Raw genomic sequence first — 5,092 nt, 5'->3', positions numbered from 1 at the left:
AACACAAGACTCTCCAGTCAGCTCCCTCAAGCCCTTCCACCTCAGACTACCACTTTGATTTAAAACCTCTCCAACTTTTGTTTTGATCAAAAGTCACAGCCTTACCCCAGTCTATTAAAAAACTCTACTTAAAATAGGTGTATCTTTTAAATAACAAATAAATATGACGTCAGCTTGGAGAGAGAGTCTTGGGGGCCCTGTAGCTGCACACCAATCTCCACTGTCATTTTTCCACCAACACTACCAAGGCCACCATTGGTGACTGTATGCCTTTTCTTGCTGATGCTGCCAACTCTTCAGTCTTGGGGTTCAGTTTATGTAGCACCTATTCCCTTGCTTCTCGGCCTTTGTTAGCACTGGAAGATATGGTGCTTGCCATGAGTCCTTCAAGGTAGCTGATGAGGCTGACCCCTTTCAAGGTGATGATGGCTTCTTGGGTCAGGAGAGTTTTCTCTGGGACCTGGGGGTGCAGCTTGTATATGAGCCTCTGGTCTACTGAGACCATATTTGTAAATGAGACGTTGATGAACTTGAGCACCGTTGTCTTCTTTACCGGGTCAACCAATAGAATGCTCCTCCACACGTTTTCATTCTTGCTGCACCAATAAGAGACCTTACAATGAAGGGCAGGCCCCACTCTGTGCTGAGGAGCCTGTGACTGTGCAGGGTTCTAGAGGGATCCACGTGTCTGTACAACATGTCAACGCAGACCATGCTGGGGCTCTTGGGGTTAGGGTATAGCACAGCATTGCAGCTGTGGTAACCATTTCCCATGGATGGTAAAAGATGTGATCCGAAGTCCAGATCTTCATGGTGCCAACTGCCTGCCTGGCATCCCGCAGCATATGGGGACTATGAGGTAGAGAAATTCACCACCTTGCCCCTTCCAGGCCCGCTGGCCTCCAGTAGTTCTCTTTCTTAGTTGTGTCTTTGAGTGGCTTGGGTACCAAGGTTATTGAAACCTCGCAAAATGTTTGGCACCGGGTGTTGGTGGCACATGCCTTTAATCCCAGCACTTGGGAGGCAGAGGAAGGCGGATCTCTGTGAGTTCAAGGCCAGCCTGGTCTACAGAGTGAGTTCAATGACAGCCTCCAAAACAATACAGAGAAACTTTGTCACAAACAAACAAACAAACAAACGAGTTTGGCAACGACCCTTCTGTTTCTATTGTGTGGAATAGTTTGAGGAGAATTGGTATCAATTCTTCTTGAAATTTCTGGTAGAATTCTGCACTGAAACCATCTGGCCCTGGGCTTTTTTTGGTTGGGAGACTTTTGATGACTGCTTTTTATTTCATTAGTGGTTATAGGTCTGTTTAAATTGCTTATCTGTTCTTGATTTAATTTTGGTAAGTGATATCTATATATAAAATTGTCCATTTCCTTTAGATTTTCAAATTTCGTGGAGTGCTGGTTTTCAAAGCATGACTTGATGATTCTCTGTATTTCTTCAGTGTCTGTTGTTAGGTCCCCTTTTCATTTCTGATGTTGTTAATTAACATGCTCGCTCTGCCTTTTGGTTAATTTGGATAAAGGTTTGTCTATCTTGTTGATTTTATCAAGTAATCAACTCTTTGTTTCATTGATTCCTTGTAATGTCTTCCTGGTTTCTACTTTATTTCAGCCCTCAATTTGATTATTTCCTGGCATCTACTCCTCCTGGGTGAGTTTTCTTCTTTTTGTTCTAGAGATTTCAGTGGTGCTGTTAATTTTCTAGTGTGACTATTCGCTAGTTTCTTCATGTGGGCACTCAGTGCTATGAACTTTCCTCTGAGCACTGTTTTCAAAGTGTCCCATAAGTTTAGGTATGCTGTGTCTACATTCTCATTGAATTCTAGGAAGTCTTTAATTTCTTTTTTTATTTCTTCCTTGACCCAGGAATGGTGCAATTGTGAATTGTTCAATTTCCATGAGTTTGGAGGGTTTCTGCAGTTTGTGTTGTTGTTGAATTCTAACTTTAAACCATGGTGATACAATAGAATACAGGGGATTATATTTTTTGTATCTGTTAAGGTTTGCTATGTTGCCTAGCATGTGGTCGATTTTAGAGAAGGTTCCATGCGGTGCTGAGAAGAAGGTATATTCTTTTGTGTTTGGATGGAATGTTCTATATATGTCTGTTAAATCCAATTGGGTAAAAACTTCTGTTAGTTCCTTTGCTTCTTTGTTAAGTTTCTGTTTGGTTGTCTTGTGTAATGGTGAGAGTGGGGTGTTGAAGTCTCCCAATATAAGTATGTGAGGTTTTATGTGTGATTTGAGCTTTAGTTATGTTTCTTTTACAAATGTGGGTGCCTTCATATTTGAGGCATAGTCATAGATGTTCAGAATTGAGACTTCATCTTGATGGATATGAAATTCCCTTCTTCATTTCTTTTGATTGATTTTAGTTTGAAGTCTAATTGTTAGATACTAGGATTGCTCCACCAGCTTGTTTCTCGTATCCATTTGATTGGAAAATCTTTTCCCAACCCTTAACTCTGAGGTAACATCTGTCTTTGAAGTTGAGGTGTGCTTCTTGTATGCAGCAGAAGAATGGGTTCTGTCTTCATATCCATTTTGTTAGCCTGTGTCTTTTTATATTTTTGGTTGTGAGCCTAGCCTTTAACGGCTGAGCCATCTCTCCAGCCCGCCTGTGTCTTTTTATAGGCAAGTTAACACCATTGACGTTGAGGGATATTAATGACCACTGATTGTTGATTCTTGTTTGTTTTGGATTTGTTGGTGGTGGTGCTATTGTGTGTGGATTTCCCCTGCCACTTTTCTTCTTCTGGTGTTTGGTAAAGTGGGATTATGTATTGCCTATGTTTTTGTTAGTGTAGTTATCTTCATTGGGTTGGAGTTTTCCTTCCAGTACTTTCTGTAGGGCTGGATTTGTGGATATGTATTTTTTAAGTCTGGTTTTATCATGGAATATCTTGTTTTCTCTATCTATAGTGGTTGAAACCTTTGCTGAGTACAGTAGTCTGGGCTGGCATCAATGTTCCCTTAGCATTTGTAGACCATCTATCCATGGGTGGTTTCTAACAGGACCAATGAATGCAGTGTGGGATTAGGTATTTGAATACTCTAAGCAGTACCTAGGGGAAAGCAAAGCCCCCAAATCTACTTTTTCAGGTATCTATCATTTCCCCTTAATGTAAACCATGAGAGCAGTCTGAGACACACTTCTTACACTCAAGGGATTGAGATGGTATAGATTCCTCCAATTAAAGGTGCTTTCTTTTGAAAAAGAAAACCAGAGAGAAGCCTGGACTCTTGTAGCTATGATAACTAAAGATGGTCCTTTCTCAACCCTCCAATCCCTAAATCTAAGGAACCCAAGAAGCTCACAAAGACTGAAATTAAGTCCTTATATTTTGTAATATTTTATTTCTTGAATAATTCTTCCTTCATGTCTGCATCTGGACACAGTTCTAGCCTCCAGTGGAATTGAGGGACCCTGCTGTGGGTGATGTAAATGGTTATATCACCATTATTTACTGAAATTGGGGCACAAAGGATTTCTTTGCCTTTAATTTTCTAATTTTCTAAAAATGTGCAATAAAGAGAAAAGGGGCCTTGCCAATTTCAGAAGTAAGCCAAGAAGAGACAAACTAAAAACATATGCATAAAAACTGAGGCGAGATATCAGATTAGGGTTTAAAATACCCTGTACATAAATCAGGTGCTTCTATAGAATTCCCAGATCCTATAGCTTCCTGGGTATCAGATGCAATACTTAGCTCAAGGAGAGTCAGATGCTAAGAACATATAACAAAGATGGTTGGAAATGTCTGAGCTATGAGAAGACCCTGGGAGGTATTGCCTCATTACCCATCTCATGAAGAGTTTGGAGCATTCTTTGATGAAATTCTTTTTAAAGAAAGTCATTCAATACACTTTGTCTCAGCTCTTACCTCTGAGAATTGTTTTCCTGGTTCTGTAATCTTCATTTTGTTTAACAAATATTTCTGGACATCACATCTTTCTGAGATACAGCCTTAGCTGCCAGAGATTCTGGGGTTAGAGGATGCACAGTTTTGTAGAAGGGACATATACCCTTAAAACAGCTGTGTTCAGATAGGGCCATTCACTTCCTTTGAATTTATTTCAAAACACCAAGGAAAATGCGAAGCAGAAACACAGAGCCCACCTTTATTGAGGAAGGTCTGCCAAAAGCAATACATTTGCAACTATAACAGGTAGATGCTGGAAGATCTGCCAAAGACCTCAAACAAAGTTGGCAGCACTCAGAGTTTGTGGAAGAGGGCAAAAGCAACAAAATCTTTTGGGAAACAGTTGATCTAAAGTGAATGGGCAGTCTGCAAAAGCAGTTGAGCCTCTTTAAGAGATAGGAATGAAGGCATTGGAATAAACAAGATAATACTTAGATGTACTTAGATGCAGTATCTAAGCATGCCTATTGGAGAAGAGGATCAGAGAAGAAAATGTTCACATTAATCAGTCCTATGACCCCCTAATCTCTTCTTTCCTTGTGGAATAGATAAAAGAGAAATTACTTGCATACATGAATATGGTCACAATCCTACATTTGATAGGTAGCATCATAGTGAACAAGTCAGACTATGCTGGAGACTATCATATGTCCCTCATCGTGAATAAGTCAAACTATCTTGGATTCTATCATAGCTTCTTCACCCCAAAAGCTTTCTGCAAGCACAGCTGGTTAAAAGGGAGTTGTCCCAGTCATGTATTAGCTGGAATAAAAATTATCAGATTACTATTACAGTGATTCTATAATAGAAGAATTGATAATCAGAGAAAAAATAGATAAAGAAGACATGCACCAAATCATGTTTCAGTCAAGCAAATGTATGCCAGACAAATTACCATGAAGTCAACAAACAGATATTAAAACAACAAATTTCAGTGAAGAAAATAGTTTAAATAAAATAAGAAATCTGGGAGGAAGTGTCAAAACAACTTAGAGACAAAAATAAGCTAAGAGAGAGAGAGAGAGAGAGAGACAGAAAGACACAGAAAGACAGAGAGAAACACACACAGAGAACAGAGATACAGAGACAGAGACAAAAAGACACATAGAGACAGAGAAACAAAGAGACAGAGGCAGAGAGAGACACACAGAGACAGAG

General features: G+C 39.7%; 1 pseudogene; it reads right to left on the bottom strand.

Annotated features, from left to right (window-relative positions):
* Positions 1–223: 223 nt before the first annotated feature.
* LOC101836459 lies at positions 224–812 on the bottom strand (annotated as a pseudogene).
* Positions 813–5,092: the final 4,280 nt, after the last annotated feature.

This window comes from Mesocricetus auratus, unplaced genomic scaffold (assembly GCF_017639785.1).
Source record: "Mesocricetus auratus isolate SY011 unplaced genomic scaffold, BCM_Maur_2.0 Super-Scaffold_6730, whole genome shotgun sequence".
In the NCBI taxonomy this organism is placed as follows: domain Eukaryota; kingdom Metazoa; phylum Chordata; class Mammalia; order Rodentia; family Cricetidae; genus Mesocricetus; species Mesocricetus auratus.
This window is presented reverse-complemented; position numbering and strand designations above follow the sequence as displayed.